A 950-nucleotide genomic window follows, 5' to 3' on the forward strand; every position below is an offset into this window, starting at 1 on the left:
GGGTTGGCAAGTGAATGGGGTGTAGGGAGGGCGGAGCCCCAAGTCACTTGCTATTGTCCCTAGCCACCCTCAGGGTGGAGGGACACTCCACTGCCGAGGGAACCTCCCATCTTTCTTATACAATCAAGACATGGCAGGCGAGAGGGAGGAAGCTCCACCTCAGGTAGAGACTCCAAGTGTCCAGTTCACCCCTCCTCCCTCCCTCTGGGACACAATATACAAGCCACCCTCTGCCATGTTGTCAATCATATCCCTGCCTATTTACAACCAGACAACCTTAAATGTGGGTGACTTCAACTGTCAACATCAAGATTGAAGCTACTCTGTTTACAGTAGCAAAAAGACAATCTTTCTCGCTGAGCAAGCCTAAATGATACAATACTCATATATGACCTGAAGGAGCCATGTACCTTCCATTCTGGGTGCTGGAACATTAAGACAAACCCAGATCTTGCCTGGTGGATGGGCAACTCATGTAAAATACTGATAAGAAAAGTACTTGAGAAGTTTCCATCATTTCAGCACAGACCCTTGCTCATCAGCACTGACAACATCACTGTTTTCAACCCACACCATCCAGACCAACTTCAAGATCAACTTCAACTTTCGGAAGGCAGGGTGGAAGAAATACCAATTTAACTCCAATTAATCTTGATTGTCCTGGACCAAAGTATTTATTTCAATACTTCCCAAGTACATAAGGTAGAACAATAAGCATGTATGTCTGCAGGATCCCAGGATAAAAGTTTTTGTCCTGGGATAAGCCAGTTGTTTTTTTTTTCAGCCAGAGACCATCTGGTTCAGAGAGGCATGAGCTTTCATAGGCAGAACCTTCTAGAGTCTCCAGTTTTTCCAAGCCAGTGGCCATGTCTACATGTGAATTTACACGTGCAAATTTACACATGCTTAATTTTAATGTGCCTTAGCCTAAGGTGCATTAAGGTGATTTA

This window comes from Alligator sinensis, unplaced genomic scaffold (assembly GCF_000455745.1).
Source record: "Alligator sinensis unplaced genomic scaffold, ASM45574v1 scaffold883_1, whole genome shotgun sequence".
Taxonomy (NCBI): domain Eukaryota; kingdom Metazoa; phylum Chordata; order Crocodylia; family Alligatoridae; genus Alligator; species Alligator sinensis.